Below are 16,853 nucleotides of genomic sequence, written 5' to 3' on the forward strand. Positions count from 1 at the left end.
AGGCCCATGATCACTCTGGATGAACTGCAGAGATCTACAGCTGAGGTGGGAGACTCTGTCCATAGGACAACAATCAGTCGTATATTGCACAAATCTGGCCTTTATGGAAGAGTGGCAAGAAGAAAGCCATTTCTTAAAGATATCCATAAAAAGTGTTGTTTAAAGTTTGCCACAAGCCACCTGGGAGACACACCAAACATGTGGAAGAAGGTGCTCTGGTCAGATGAAACCAAAATTGAACTTTTTGGCAACAATGCAACACGTTATGTTTGGCGTAAAAGCAACACCCTGAACACACCATCCCCACTGTCAAACATGGTGGTGGCAGCATTATTATTATTATTATTATTATGGTTTGGGCCTGCTTTTCTTCAGCAGGGACAGGGAAGATGGTTAAAATTGATGGGAAGATGGATGGAGCCAAATACAGGACCATTCTGGAAGAAAACCTGATGGAGTCTGCAAAAGACCTGAGACTGGGACGGAGATTTGTCTTCCAACAAGACAATGATCCAAAACATAAAGCATAATCTACAATGGAATGGTTCAAAAATAAACATATCTAGGTGTTAGAATGGCCAAGTCAATGTCCAGACCTGAATCCAATCGAGAATCTGTGAAAAGAACTGAAAACGGCTGTTCACAAATGCTCTCCATCCAACCTCACTGAGCTCGAGCTGTTTTGCAAGGAGGAATGGGAAAAATGTCAGTCTCTCGATGTGCAAAACTGATAGAGCCATACCCCAAGCGACTTACAGCTGTAATCACAGCAAAAGGTGGTGCTACAAAGTATTAACTTAAGGGGGCTGAATAATTTTGCACGCCCAATTTTTCAGTTTTTGATTTGTTAAAAAAGTTTGAAATATCCAATAAATGTCGTTCCACTTCATGATTGTGTCCCACTTGTTGTTGATTCTTCACAAAAAAATACAGTTTTATATCTTTATGTTTGAAGCCTGAAATGTGGCAAAAGGTCGCAAAGTTCAAGGGGGCCAAATACTTTCGCAAGGCACTGTATTCTAATTCCATTTCTTTACTTTAGATTGTGTGTATTGTTAGATATTACTTGTTAGATATTACTACACTGTTGGAGCTAGGAACACAAGCATTTTGCTACACCCGCAATAACATCTAAACACGTGAATGTGACAAATACTATTTTATTTTATTTTATTAATGAAGGCCAACTCAATATGTCTTTGTTAGGGAAATGGAGGCATACATGTACATGACAAACCAAGCCTGGCAGACTTCACAGAGCTTGACAAGTGAAATGACACCTTTCTCTGAGAAGAACAGTGTATGGAATCTTGAGCAGTGCAGCTCAGTGACCCTCACTCACATATCCATTCACCAACCCCACTTAAGCCCAAGATGTGTTTACTTTTCCCCGCAAAAAGATGTGGTGATTTCTCTCCTGTCCCTTTCCCTTTTGATGTGGGATAGGATGACATATTGATCCATGTGGGCGATGCCGCTGATTGGCTGCTGTCAGCTGGTGGTGGGGTTGTGGGTTGGGGTCAGGGAAAGAGCCGGTGGTGAGCAGATGAAGCATGCCCAGGCTCCTCTGATCCCTCACCGGCCCTTCATAGTGTGTGGAACGCCCCCCGGCCCTTCATCGTGGTGTGGATCAAGGTGGTAAAGGAGGTCAAGGAGGCTGGACAGGCCTTCATTCCATTCCTTTACTTAGATTTGTGTGTATTAGCTAGTTGTCGTGGAATTGTTAGATTACTTGTTAGATATTGCTGCACTGTCGGAACTAGAAGCACAAGCATTTCACTACACTTGCAATAACATCTGCTAACCATGTGTATGTGACCAATAAAATTAGATTTGGTTTGATTTTATTTGATGAACAACACTCTACTGTTAGATGAAAGCTGACGACCTGACGGCCTCTGGGGCTTCAAACTGTTCCCTGACCTCAAAAACTAAGGCGTCAAGACACACTTGCATCGCTGCAAGAGTGAATGTCTAACGTGGAGCACATCCATAATGACCACCTAGTGTGGCTTTGAAGTGAGAGCACAGCCCTCTACCCTTCCGTGTCCCTACTACGAACTCAAGTCCACGGCCAACACCATCAAGTTCGTTCACTACCCAGTCAGAGGCCATGAGGATTGCGTCCATCACACACGCTGACTTCACTCTGCCCGTGTTTGTCTCCTACAGACTCTTCTATGCTTACACCTTCACGGTCCTCTCAGAGGTGAGAAGGATTACTAAACACTGGTGATATTGGGAAACTGATATCTTCCGTTGCTGTTGGTTCAAGAGCAAAAATAGTGGTTAGGACAAGGATAAATATTCCAACACATTTTCTTAAGTTAGCTATTTTTCTCATTGTGGCAAGTGTTTTATTGCCTGTCAGTCATTGTGATAAACTACCTAACCTCTGCATTTCTCTGTCAAGAAACTTGTCTCGTCTCCCCCCATGTTTTGCCCCCTAGTCAGTGTGGTGGATAAAAAGCTATTAATCAACTGAAGCTTCTAGAACTGTCACAGGTCTATGAATGGAATGCACAGTCTCAGCTACGAGACCTCAGATGACCTTTAATTGATTTACAACACCTGGGTGTTGTCCAGGGAAAAAACCTAGTCCCTAACCCCTAAGTACTTAAGTAAATCTGAAAGTACTGGATAGTTACTTATAAGCAATATAACATTTCACCTTGCCCTCTGATTGCCTGGGTGGGATATTGCTTACCTATCTAAACCTTTAAGGTGTATAAAAGTGCCTATTGAGATTAGCTGCTAGGGGCTGGTTCTAGACTGGGCCATGATGTCTATTATGACATTCAGGGGTCAAGAGGTAAAACATAACAATGAAATATCAACGAATACTGAACACTGGAGCGGGAGCAAGCATTGACCTCAACATACTCTGACTTGAGGGGAAGACTGGGTTTGGAGTGTTTTTTATTTTAATTTTAATTTTATTTTTTATATTTTTTTTTAGAGGGAGGATCAGCTTAATATTGCGGAAAGAATGTTGGTTCCAATGTAATTGTCTGCATAATTTCCAATCCCCCATATTTTTTGGGTAAATATATATATCCATACACGCATGCATACAGCGCAGCTACTCGCCCACGCCTCCCCAGCTTCTCCTTCACCCAAATCCAGATAGCAGATGTTCTGAAAGAGCTGCAAAACCTGGACCAATACAAATCAGCTGGGCTTGACAATCTGGACCCTCTATTTCTGAAACTGTCTGCCACCATTGTCGCAACCCCTATTACCAGCCTGTTCAACCTCTCCTTCGTATCATCTGAGATCCCCAAGAATTGGAAAGCTGCCGCTGTCATCCCCCTCTTCAAAGGGGGAGACACCCTGGACCCAAACTGTTACAGACCTATATCCATCCTGCCCTGCCTTTCTAAGATCTCTACGAAAGGCAAGTCAAAAAACAGATCACTGACCATCTCAAATCCCACCGTACCTTCTCCGCTGTGCAATCTGGTTTCCGAGCCGGTCACGGGTGCACCTCAGCCACGCTCAAGGTACTAAACGATATCATAACCGCCATCGATAAAATACAGTACTGTGCAGCCGTCTTCATCGACCTGGCCAAGGCTTTCGACTCTGTCAATCACCATATTCTTATCGGCAGACCCAGTAGCCTCGGTTTTTCTAATGACTGCCTTGCCTGGTTCACCAACTACTTTGCAGACAGAGTTCAGTGTGTCAAATCAGAGGGCATGTTGGCCGGTCCTCTGGCAGTCTCTATGGGGGTACCACAGGGTTCAATTCTCGGGCCGACTCTTTTCTCTGTATATATCGATAATGTTGCTCTTGCTGTGGGCGATTCCCTGATCCACCTCTACGCAGACGACACCATTCTGTATACTTCTGGCCCTTCCTTGGACACTGTGCTATCTAACCTCCAAACAAGCTTCAATGCCATACAACACTCCTTCCGTGGCCTCCAACTGCTCTTAAACGCTAGTAAAACCAAATGCCAAATGCATGCTTTTCAACCGTTCGCTGCCTGCACCCGCATTCCCGACTAGCATCACCACCCTGGATGGTTCCGACCTAGAATATGTGGACATCTATAAGTACCTAGTTGTCTGGCTAGACTGCAAACTCTCCTTCCAGACTCATATAAAACATCTCCAATCCAAAATCAAATCTAGAGTCGGCTTTCTATTTCGCAACAAAGCCTCCTTCGCTCACACCGCAAAAATTACCCTAGTAAAAATGACTATCCTACCGATCCTCGACTTCGGTGTAGTCTTCTACAAAATAGCTTCCAATACTCTATTCAGCAAACTGGATGCAGTTTATCACAGTGCCATCTGTTTTGTTACTAAAGCACCTTATACCACCCACCACTGCGACCTGTATGGTCTAGACGGCTGGCCCTCGCTACATGTTCATCGCCAGACCCACTGGCTCCAGGTCATCTACAAGTCTATGCTAGGTAAAGCTCCGCTTTATCTCAGTTCACTGGTCACGATGGCAACACCCACCCGTAACACGCGCTCCAGCAGGTGTATCTCACTGATCATCCCTAAAGTAAACACCTCATTTGGCCGCCTTTCCTTCCAGTTCTCTGCTGCCTGCGACTGGAACAAATTGCAAAAATCTCTGAAGTTGGAGACGTTTATCTCCCTCACCAACTTTAAACATCTGCTATCTGAGCAGCTAACCGATTGCTGCAGCTGTACATAGTCCATCGGTATATAGCCCACCCAATTTTCCTACCTCATCGCCATACTGTTTTTATTTTATTTACTTTTCTGCTCTTTTGCACACCAGTATCTCTACCTGCACATGTTCATCTGATCAGTTATCACTCCAGTGTTAATCTGATCAATTGTAATTATTCACTCCTATGGCCTATTTATTGCCTACCTCCTCATGCCTTTTGCACACAATGTATATAGATTTTTTTTTCTACGATGTTATTGACTTGTTTATTGTTTACTCCATGTGTAACTCTGTGTTGTTGTCTGTTCACACTGCTATGCTTTATCTTGCCCAGGTCGCAGTTGCAAATGAGAACTTGTTCTCAACTAGCCTACCTGGTTAAATAAAGGTGAAAAAAAAAATACATATATACATATATACATACACATACCTATATAGACATCCATACTTTTTTAAAGAATATACCTTTATTATTATTCCCGCAAACCCTACCACCGATCCCCCAATTGGAGTAAACTAATAAACACTTCTGCTTTTACCTTCAATTTATACATCTTATACACATTTTTGTTTGTTCTTAGTCCTTCCTCTATTTCCGATGTCCATCCAGTTCGATTTCTATTTGTAACTATGCTATTTCACAAAAGTTCCGAACCTATATACATTTTACAGATCCCGTATGCTTTACATTGTTTATCTTGTTATTAGTCCCACCCTTCAGCTCCATTCAACCTCTCCCATCTATCTCTCAACATCATCCATTTCGGATTTCTATTCTATTCTATGTGTTTGGAGTGTTACATCTTCTCTTATATCTCTCCTAGAGTGACCTGGTTCACACTATTGGAGAGAGTGCAGCTCTTGGGGCGTTGGGAATGGTATTTGGGGCTCTTCCGAAGATGCTCGAACTCAAAATGTTCCATAGAGTAGGGTTTCTTAATCCCGAATCCCTTGGATCCACAGCGGGGCACAGTTTTGTTACTTTCTGGCAACACGTGATTTCAACTAATCATCAAACCCAGATGTGAAAATGCTGGTTAAGAAAAAAGTGTGCCGCTTTCTGTACTCCAGGGAGAAACCATGAAATGGAGAGTCCTGAAACATGTGACCCATGCTTCAACGTTAAAGTATAGAAAATATCATTACAATTACATAATAATGTTTTGTTGCCTGCCGTAAGCAAGAGCAGCTAGTGTCTACAGGGTTCCATGACAGGACATCAAGCACTTTCAACGTGGGATTCCCTTCCCAGCCAGTTCTCAGTGTCTCTTAAAATAGTATGTTTCAGCACAGTCATTGTGGTTTATGAGATTAGGAGCCTTGGAAATGGCCTGATTTGTATCAGACAGACAGTGCTGTGGTGTTCTTTTCGAAAAGGATTTTGTGGGTCCTTTTGCATTCTGTTTACAAGAGGCGCATCAGTAATACATGAAGTGTGGATGTGGATTCATTTGCATTATATACAGATGTTGAATCTTAATTTGACCAGTATTGTGGCAGAAAAATTATCCTGCAGCAACAGGATTTGAACATTTAGTCGGTGGTTATTAAGCTATTAGCTAGCCAAAATTAGGCTACATAAAAAGTGCAATACTGTTATTAGAACCGTATGTTAGTGCAAGTTATCAGTGAATTTATGTAAATCATGAAGCTCATCTGCAAATTTTCAGAAATGAAAGAGTGATCAAATTAAGATCCCACACCTGTACAGGGTGAAGGACTCAAGGGAGGAATTTTTAAACTATTTCATATTCAAATGATGATATGTTTTTACCGAACTCATTCTGTGTATCAGATGGGACATTTCATAATTAATCCTGGATTCCCTCTATTACCATTTTAAGAGGCAATGAATTAGAGAAGAAAAGAGAAGCGCATCAAAGGATAGTTAGTACAGATGTAGGATCTTAATTTGATTACTTTTTTGTTGCTGAGAATTTTCCTACCCAGAGGAATTCCAAACTTGTAGTGTATTCAAGGTTTAAAAAGGCTTCTAAAAGTTTATAATGTCTACTTTAAATGTCAGACTTGATTTGCCCGAACTAAAAATATATCAACCCCTACAAAAATGTAAATGAATTATAATCCACATAACATTCGACATTTCTTGTAGATGCAGGATTATTTTTCTGCTGTAGCAAACTGGATCAAATTAAGATCCTAGATATGTATATGAAGTAATGAACATACTGTGGGTGACAGAAGGAAGGTTCATTCAACATAACTACTATTTCCATTTAACTGCAGACCTATTTTTAGCTATACTTACAGTGACACCTATACTTATGCTGTGAGGCATTATGTGTTTGTGTATCTATCTGCCTGTCTACGTGTACCTCCAGAAAACTGCCTGGCCGTGAAGAAGTACATTGACTGCCCTTTAGGCTACAATGACATCAAAGTCACATCAGCAGCCAAGCTGTGCAGCCAAGACCAGTACAAGAAGAATGGCGAGTGTGTGAGGAAGAGCTTCGACTCGAGGGCCTACCTCCGACCCCGCTCCTTCTACATTAGAAGAAACCCGGGCCCACAGCTTCCACGTGAGCGGCCATCTTAACAACCACAACATCCTGGTCATGAAGCACAAGTTCACCTGCCAGTGCAACCAGGGCTGGACGGGGGTCTACTGTGAGATGCCCCAGATGCCACCCTTGCTAGGGGACATACTGGTCACCCTGGACCAGGGACTGTTGTCTGCTAGGGTACATACTGGTCATCCTGTGACTTCACTTTGCCGCATATACAATTAAATCAAATCAAAAGTAAAACAAGCAATAATAAAGCGAGTAAAGATAACTTGGCTATATAGACAGGGTACCAGTACCGAGTTGATGTGCAGGGGTATGAGGTAATTGAGGTACACTCTTAGAAAAAAATATGCTATCTAGATCCTAAAAGGGTTCTTCGGTTGTTCCCATAGCATAACCCTTTGAATATCCATTTTTGGTTCCAGGTGGAAACCCTTTTCAGTTTCATATAGAACCCTTTTCCAAAAGGGTTCTACCTGGAACCAAAAAGGGTTCTTCCTGGAACCAAAAAAGTTTATCCTATGGGGACAGCCAATAAACCTTTTGGAACCCTTTATTCTAAGAGTGTAGATACTGTATGTGCATATAACTAGGAATAAAGTTATATACAATAAACAGTAGCAGCAGCTTATGTGTAAATTCAGATTCAGCTATTTGGTTAAATATTAAACTAAATATTTAGCAGTCTTATGGCTTGGGGGTAGAAGCTGTTCATGGTCCTGTTGGTTCCAGAGTTGGTGCATTGGTACCACTTGCCATGCGGTAGCAGAGAGAAAAGTCTATGACTTGGGTGTTTGGACGCCTTCCTCTGACACTGCCTGTTATAGAGGTCCTGGATGGCAGGAAGCTTGGCCCATGTGATGTACTGGGCCATTTGCACTACCCCCTGTAGTGCCTTGCGGTCGGAGGCAGAGCAGTTGCCATACCAGGCAGTAATGCAAACTGTCAGAATGCTCTCGATGGTGTAGCTTTAGAACCTTTTGAGTATCTGAGGACCCATGCCAAATCTTTTCAGTCTCCTGAGGGAGAATAGGTTTTGTCAAGCCCTCTTCACAACTGTCTTGATGTGCTTGGACCATGTTAGTTTGTTGGTGATGTAGACACCAAGGAACTTGACGCTCTCAACCTGCTACACTGCAGCCCCGACGATGAGAATGGGGGCCTGCTTGGTCCTCCTTTTCCTGTTGTCCACAATTATTTCTTTTGTCTTGATCAAGTTGAGGGAGAGGTTGTTGTCCTGGCACCACACGACCAGGTCTCTGACCTCATTCCTATAGGACACCCTAGTCATAGACTGTTCTCTCTGCTACAGAACGGCAAGCGGTATCAGAGCGCCAAGTATATGTCCAAGAGGCTTCTAAACAGCTTCTACCCCTAAGCGATAAGACTGCTGAACATCTAGTCAAATGGCTACCCAGACATTTTACATTGTCCCCCCCTCCTCTTTACACCACTGCTGCTCTCTGTTGTCATCTATGCATAGTCACTTTAATAACTCTACCTACATGTACATACTACCTCAACTAATCGGTGCTCCTGCACATGTACTCTGTATCGGTATGCCCCTGTATATAGTCTCGCTATTGTTATTTTACTGCTGCTCTTTAATTTTAAAAAACTGCATTGTTCATTAGGGGCTCGTAAGTAAGCATTTCACTTTAAGGTCTAAACCTGTGGTATATGGCGCATGTGACTAATACAATTTGATTTGATTTGATACATTTTATAGTTCAGATAAATGGAGATGTTTAATTAAATTAGACATCAAACTCGTGACAACGTCATTTTTAGGATGACAGTAAAGAAGTGGAGATGACCCTTTGAGAAAATAGGTTCCTCCTTGTTAATCAACTTAACCGGTGCCTAACCGGTGACAAACCCTCTTTTTTTCCTCATCAATCTAAGCACAATACACCATAATGACAAAGCCAAAACAGGTCTTCAGAATTTTTGCAAATGTATTGAAAAAAACAAACAGAAATAGGTTATTTACATAAGTATTCAGACCCTTTGCCATGAGATGTATAATTGAGCTCAGGTGCATCCTGTTTCCATTGATCATCCTTGAGATGTTTCTGCAGCTTGATTGGAGTCCTGTGGTAAATTCAATTGATTGGACATGATTTGGAAAGGCACACACTTGCCTATATAAGGTCCCACAGTTGACAGGGCATGTCAGAGCAAAAACCTGCTCAAGAGCACTCAGGACCTCAGACAGGGGCGAAGGTTCACCTTCCAACAAGACAACGACACTAAGCACACAGCCAAGACAGCCAAGACACATCTCTGGAAAGACCTGAAAATAGCTGTGCAGTGACACTCCCCATCCAACCTGACAGAGCTTGAGAGGATCTGCAGAGAAGAATGGGAGAAACTCTCCAAATACAGATGTGCCAAGCTTTTAGCGTCATACCCAAGAAGACTTGTAATCGCTGCCAAAGGCGCTTGTTTCAACAAAGTACTGAGTAAAGGGTCTGAATACTTATGTAAATGTGATATTTCTGTTTTTTATTTTTAATACACATAATTAGAAAATGTTTTTGCGGTTGCAGCGACTGACATAACAAGAGAAAAACGGCTCATATGCACAACCACATTTCAAAATTGCACTTTGTGTATTCTACTATTCTAATTCTATCCCAACTGAGTAAATAAAAAGTGGGAAGGTGATCCGTGGGCCTTCAAAATGGGTGACGTCAGTTGCCCAATCCCTGATGTAGCTACACTGCACAAACCCCACAAGTTGCCCAATCCCTGATGTAGCTACACTGCACAAACCCCACAAGTTGCCCAATGCCTTTAATTCAACTAGCTAATGTTAAATAGCTAGTTGAAGCTCGATATGCAGATTGTTGACATTAGTGTGTTTGGTTTGTAGATGATAATGTTAGCTGACTAAGTGGTTGACTGCACCCCAGAAAATGCATCTAGCTATAGAATTCGGTACAGTAACATAACAAAAACATGGATTACTCAGGGAGATACTGGTGGAGACAGTCTGATTTCAAGGGAACCTGAAATCACAAGTTGTGATTGTGACCCCAATATCGAGAGAGGTAAGATATTGTTTGTAACGCTTTGTGATTCAACAATGACTTTGTTGGTAATCGACCAAAATAGTTAGCTACTTTTTACCAATTCAGCACATTGGCTGCCTATATATAGCATTGATTTCTATCAGTACGACTGAATGAATATCCAGTTAAATCTGTCAAGTAGACAATGGCTCATCTGCATGACATATTGGTGGACTATGGGCCATCAAGTAATAGGATGGTTACATTAGCATGACACATGTTACACTGATTACAACACAACACCACACCCTATGTAAAGTACCAGTATAAAGTTTGGACACACCTACTCATTCAAGGGTATTTCTTTATTTTTACTATTTTCTACATTGTAGAATAATAGTGAAGACATCAAAACTATGAAATAACACATATGGAATCATGTACTAACCAAAAAAGTGCTATAAAATAAAAAATATATTTTTGATTTTAGATTCTTCAAAGTAGCCACCCTTTGCCTTGATGACAGCTTTGCACACTCTTGGCATTCTCTCAACCAACTTCATGAAGAATGATTTTCCAACAGCCTTGAAGGAGTTCCCACATATGCTCAGTGGCAACCCGTCGTTCAGGGCAGTGCCCCACCTGATTTTCATGCTATTGTGGCATTAATACGTGTCACATACCAATTTTCAAACAATGTTTTAAAAAAAACAATATATATATATATCATTGAGTTAATAAAGCCGCATACAAACATGGTCTCTTTTTTGTTTTCTTGAGTAAGAGAGCTCCAAAATACACGTTTTTCAGCCTAGCTCAGTGCATTCTGTGGTAGTGGGGCAAGCCAGCAGAAAACACGGATTGTTGTGCTGTGATTGGCTCAGTGTTCTGTCACTCATGGGGACACTACGTCACCGCCAAGTCTAAGGGTAGAGCTCGAAAAATTCAAGCCCCTTGGGAGCTGCCATTGAGTTACGTTAGAAGTGCCCATCCAAGAAGATTCAAGGTCATTGGCCACAGATAAAAATATGTCAAATCATGTTATATCTACAGTAGTTATGATTGGACTGATCAATATCATCAACATCATACTTTCAAAATATTAACTAGCAGTCATCATCATGAAAAAAGTCAACAATATACTGGCAAATCCTTTTTAATCATTGTCATATGAAGAAATGTATCAGTTCTCATTGGTCATTGGCCATTGGACTAACTGGCTAACTGCAACAATTGCAAAACAATCATTCGCCTGCTATTCAGTGGAGTGGCTGTGTGGTCCCAAGTCTAAGATTAATGGTCTCTTCTGAACAGTTGATGTTGAGATGTGTCTGTTACTTGAACTCTGTGAAGCATTTATTTGTGCTGCAATTAATGATTTATTTATTTGGGCTGGTAACTCAAAATAACTTATCCTCTGCAGCAGGTAACTCTGGGTCTTCCTTTCCTGTAACATTTTGTGGCCTACATGTGTGGGATGTGGCAACAGGGTCATCATTCAAAGTTGTTGTGTGTGGCAAGTACTGGTCTCATTTTGTGATTCGCTGGGGCACCATGTAGGTGTTTTTCCTGGGAGCTTGTAGATAGTCTTTTACACAGGTGAAAACGACGCCACTCAAACAAATGCCCCAAAACACAGGGGAACGAAACAGTCCCGAACAACACACTCAATCAGAGACAACGATAGACAGCTGCCTCTGATTGGGAACCATACCAGGCCAAACACATAGAAAAGAAAACATAGAAAACCACATAGAATGCCCACCCCAACTCACACCCGACCAAACCAAAATAGAGACATAAAAAAGGAACTAAGGTCAAGGCGTGACACAGAGCTGGTGTAACTGATTCAGGTTTGTATGTAACCTTGCTCACACACGCTTTTTCAGTTCTGCCCACACATTTTCCATAGGGTTGAGGTCAGGGCTTTGTGATGGCCACTCCAATACATTGACTTTGTTGTCCTTAAGCCATTTTGCCACAACTTTTTTGCGACCAAGCTTTTGAGACCAAGCTTTAACTTCGTGACTAATGTCTTGAGATGTTTCCCTCTTCATGACGCCATCTATTTTGTGAAGTGCACCATCACCAGACCTCCGTGCTTCACGGTTGGGATGGTGTTCTTTGGCTTGCAAGGATCCCCCTTTTTCCTCCAAACATAACGATGATCATTATGGCCAAACAGTTCTATTTTTGATTCATCAGACCAGAGGACATTTCTACAAAAAGTATGATCTTTGTTCCCATGTGTAGTTGCAAATCGTAGTCTGGCTTTTTTATGGAGGTTTTGGAGCAGTGGCTTCTTCCTTGCTGAGCGGCCTTTCAGGTTATGTCGATATAGGACTTGTTTTACTGTGGATATAGATACTTTTATACCTGTTTCCTCCAGCATCTTCACAAGGTCATTTGCTGTTGTTCTGGGATTGATTTGCACTTTTCCCACTTTTTCATCTCTAGGAGACAGAAAGCGTCTCCTTCCGGAGCGGTATGACGGCTGCGTGGTTCCGTGTCGTTTATACTTGCGTACTATTGTTTGTACAGATGATCGTGGTACCTTCAGGTGTTGGGAAATTGCTCCCAAAGACGAACCAGACTTGTTGGGGTATACAATTTTTTTTCTGAGGTCTTGGCTGATTTCTTTAGATTTTCCAATAATGTCAAGCAAAGAGGCACTGAGTTTGAAGGTAGGCCTTGAAATACATCCACAGGTATACCTCCAATTGACTCAAATTATGCCAATTAGCCTATCAGAAGCTTGTCAAGACATGACATAATTTTCTGAAATATTCCAAGCTGTTTAAAGGCACAGTCAACTTAGTGTATGTAAACCTCTGACTAACTGGAATTGTGACACAGTGAATTATAAGTGAAATAATCTGTCTGCTAACCATTGTTGGAGAAATTACTTGCACAAAGTAGGTGTCCTAACCAACTTGCCAAAACTATAGATTGTTAACAAGAAATGCGTGGCGTGGTTCTAAAACGAGTTTTAATGATTCCAACCTAAGTGTATGTAAACTTGTGACTTCAACTGTATATGTACAGATTGTCCTTAGTTACAAGCACATGTTAAGTATTAGTGGATTGCAGTGGAGGCTGCTGAGTTGAAAACGGCTCATTATTCTGGCTGGAATGGAGTGTAATGGCTGGAATGGAGTGAATGGAATGGTATCAAACACATGAATGTGTCTGATGCCATTCCATTTACTCCATTCCAGCCATTATTTTGACCCGTCCTCCCCTCAGCAGCCTCTATTGGTGGATTGAGTGCATCACTTTGCTCAGCTTTACTTCCTGAAGTGTTTCCATTTCCCTTTAAGTCTCTGTTGATTTATGAGTCTTGAAACAATCATAAAACAGTACTGAACATTCTGAACACCCACTATCAAGAGCAGAAGTTGTGCTTTTGACTGCAGACAGATCCAGTAACAGGAATGGGCTACAGCATCTGTAGACTATATGATTCCTCCTTGACTTTTGGTGGAGTGTGATGATCACGTCCAATACAAGCAGACAGACCCACAGGGGGGAAGACAGGAAAGAAACGCCCAACATCAAGGGCATGAGGACCATAACCCCATACACATTTGGGATACTTTAAAGGAATAATGTGTGTGTGTGTGTGCACACGTGAGTTTGTTTTTACAGGAACATGTCATACAATGAGTTTGTGATTCATTTCCATAACTTTTGGTTATCTTTTGATCATCGCCATCATCATCCTCGCCACTATACTCATACCAAACTGGATTCGGAGGGATACAACTGAAGCCTAGCCACTGTAATAGTCTGCTTATAACAAACTAAGCATGAAGCGATCTCTCTAACAATTTTCTCCCTCCACCTCTCCTTTCCAAAACTACCATTCACCATTAACACTAGGTCTCGGCCAGCTGACTGGGTCAAATGTCATACACTGGTTTTTACTCAGATATTGTTTTGCTGTTGCCCGTAAACATCAAGGTGAAGTGGACTGTCCAGACCCAGGGCAATATTCAATCAAAACAGCTATCCGCGTTGCCTGCGCTACCGCCAGAACCTGAAGCTTGTGATGCACCATGAGGAGAAATTACAAAAACATAAAGGGTAATATTTCAATTTAATTGAGCTTGTGTCTGTCAAAGAATTTTAGCAATATATTGGTTATTGTTCATGGTTTAAAATACAAAATGATTGTCCCATGTCCATAAGAAGAGTTTGTGAATGAGTTTGACATGTGTTTGTGTTCAGCACTGTTAAAGGATTATGGTTATTGGCAGCTTAGGGAACTAACTTAAGGTCATAATATTGCCAACATGAGTCCTGATATTTTCATTGATCAACAAAACACATAAACCCTGTTTTATTAAAGAGGAGGGTGTCACAAGACTAAACAAACTGGGTGACAATTTATTGTGTGTGTGTGTGTGTGTGTGTGTGTGTGTGCTTGCACAGCACTAGTTGAGGAAATTGACATTTCTGACATGGACTTTCTACTGTAAGCTGTCTGTTTATCTGTTGGTCTCTCATTTCTGTGGTCTGACTATCAGGCTCATCTGTTTGAGATAATTAGAGGAGAGAAGGAGACTGCAGAGGTAAACATCTCAGGCCCCTTCTTACACAAATACTTTACAAGGCCTAAACACCAACAACTTCAGATGCAACATGATGTCTCCATGCAGCTGATGTCGCTCCTGCTCCCTAAACCCCTGGAGCCAGAGAAAAGGCAATGAGTTTTTCTTCCTGTACGTCTGAAGACCCCTTTCCCGAAAAACACGTCATTAACTTAAGTCCAGACGTAAACAAAGCACGCAACTTGACTCTCAGTAAGGTAATAAATTAACTACTTAACATTAATTGATACACTATTTAATTGTTGAGGATAAACAAAGTATTTAATCTGATCAAATAGTAGCAGTTCAGATGTTATGCTATAAGTCTCTGTTGTGCAAAAAATCATTTGGAATTCAATTCTAAACATATAGAAAGAGAAACATTTATTTTCCTTTATAGCCTCTTACATTCACACTTGTTGGTAAAAATAGCTCAGAAAATAAAAACAGAGGTGGTAAAGTATTGGAGTTGAATAATAGTGTGCCAGAAACAAAGGAAATGGAGTATTATTGTAATCACTGGACCCATGCTGCAGTATTTCAAGTAATTGAAGAGGTAAACAATGCCCATTTCCCACCCAAACACAGTCCAAGAGCACAATGAGAAAGTCATAGTAACATTACACATGTAATGGGGGTTAAAATATGATTTGTTTTTGACTGAGCTTGCCTGTAATGGTAGATGGGCTTTGTTTGCACTTTTGGGACTATGTTTTGGTTCCATTGTGTCAGGCAAGCTCAATAAAGCGCAGCACGCCCCCCACCCAATTGTATTTATTTTATTTTTTATATTTGAACCTAGGTGGTTTTCAGAAACAAGAGACAGTTTTGGGCAATTGCAGAGTAACTTACAATTATACATTCAAGTGACTCTACCAACAATAATATAACAAGGGGAAAACTGACACCACTCGGCACAATAAGAACTGTTTGCAACTCGTTCACAAGTGACCGTTGGAATGTTTCATGACTAATCCTTTCACATAAAGCTTTTCAAAACTCAATGGATGTCAAGCTTTTGCGGCATACATTGACTGTAGATTCACAACACAGTATAACTGTAACATAGGCTTATGCCACACTGGAAATGTTTGTACTCTCTCAGAAAAACAAGAGGCACATCTCACACCCGTCATTGCTAATTGTCACCTACTCAGATCTATAGTTGACTTTAGCAGGTAGAGACTTTATAATTTACTATCTCCCTTAAAGACCAGCATTTAGTGCTAAAGACTGACACATCCTCATTACCAGTGTTGGGGAGTACATCTTACATTTCTGTCATTTAGCAGACACTCTTAAGCAAGGCACTTAACCCTAATTGCTCTGGATAAGGGCACATCAACAGAATTTTTTACATAGTCGGCTCGGGGATTTGAACCAGCAACCTTTCAGTTCCTAGCCGAACACTCTTAAGAACTAGGCTACCTACAGTACATGTAGTTCAACTAGTAAGTTACAGTGCCTTTAGAATGTGTTCCCACATTTTCTAAATGTTGTTGTGTTACAAGCTAAATTTAAAATGGATTACATTTAGATTCGTTGGTCACTGACCTACACACAATACCCTATAATGTCAAAGTGGAATTATGTTTTTCTACATTTTTACAAATTCATAAAAAATGAAATTCTGAAATGTCTTGAGTCAGTAAGTATTCAACCCCTTTGTTATTGCAAGTCAAAATAAGTTCAGGAGTAAAAATGTGCTCAACAAGTCACATAATAAGTTGCATGGATTCACTCTGTGTGTAATAATAGTGTTTAACATGATTTTTGAATGACTACCTCATCTCTGTACCCCACACATACAATTATCTGTAAGGTCCCTCAGACGAGCAATGAATTTCAAACAAAGATTGAACCACAAAGACCAGGGCGGTTTCCCAATTCCTCGCAAAGAAGGGCACCTAATGGTACAGTAGATGGGCAAAAAATAAAAAGGCAGACATTGAATATGCCTTTAAGCATGGTGAAGTTATTAATGACACTTTGGATGGTGTATCAATACACCCAGTCACAACATAGATACAGGTGTCCTTCATAACTCAGTTGCCGGAGAG

The 16,853-nt window shown here is 41.2% G+C and overlaps 1 pseudogene; it reads left to right on the plus strand.

The window, feature by feature from the left end:
- Positions 1 to 1,851: 1,851 nt before the first annotated feature.
- Positions 1,852 to 14,913, plus strand: LOC118358780 (hyaluronidase-like; annotated as a pseudogene).
- The last annotated feature ends 1,940 nt before the right edge of the window (positions 14,914 to 16,853 follow it).

Source organism: Oncorhynchus keta, chromosome 26, assembly GCF_023373465.1.
Source record: "Oncorhynchus keta strain PuntledgeMale-10-30-2019 chromosome 26, Oket_V2, whole genome shotgun sequence".
NCBI lineage: Eukaryota > Metazoa > Chordata > Actinopteri > Salmoniformes > Salmonidae > Oncorhynchus > Oncorhynchus keta.